The sequence below is a fragment of the Volvox carteri genome (genome assembly GCF_000143455.1).
Source record: "Volvox carteri f. nagariensis unplaced genomic scaffold VOLCAscaffold_26, whole genome shotgun sequence".
Lineage (NCBI taxonomy): Eukaryota > Viridiplantae > Chlorophyta > Chlorophyceae > Chlamydomonadales > Volvocaceae > Volvox > Volvox carteri.
The window spans coordinates 1,422,396-1,422,804 of NW_003307569.1; the positions used below are offsets into that span (position 1 = coordinate 1,422,396).

The window sequence follows — 409 nt, forward strand, 5'->3', positions numbered from 1 at the left end:
AGGCGCCGTTGATCCGCTAGATTTGGTTGGATGCTGGTGGTGAGTTGCCGAACCCAACGAATACATTCTGAAGTCGGATGGGGTGACGGATTAGGGTGCCCCTCTAGCAGGGGAGAGCAGGGACTGCCTCGGGAAAGGGGGCCGCTGGCGAAGTTAACCACCCTGTAACAACATACATACATACATTACATACATACATACATACATACATACAGACATACAGACGTATACATATCCCCCACTCGCACTCATCATCTCTATAACTCACCCAGCGCGGTGAGGGAGATGCCCAGCCGGTAGCCCACCACCTCAGCTCGGTCCCGGGGGGTCACTGTCCACCGACCGAACCTGCCGTAGTGCACTGCGCAATGTGAGGGGGAGGGGGAGGGGGAGGGGGAAGGGGAAGGGC

The 409-nt window shown here is 57.2% G+C and overlaps 1 protein-coding gene across 1 annotated transcript in view; it reads right to left on the reverse strand.

Moving 5' to 3' along the window:
* The window catches only part of VOLCADRAFT_75214 (uncharacterized protein), a 5,990-nt gene that overhangs the window by 4,092 nt on the left and 1,489 nt on the right, over window positions 1-409 (reverse strand). Inside the window, exon 2 of the mRNA XM_002951941.1 lies at window positions 269-361. The gene's annotated coding sequence lies outside the window, so the exon portion shown is untranslated. The remainder of the gene's footprint in view (window positions 1-268; window positions 362-409) is intronic.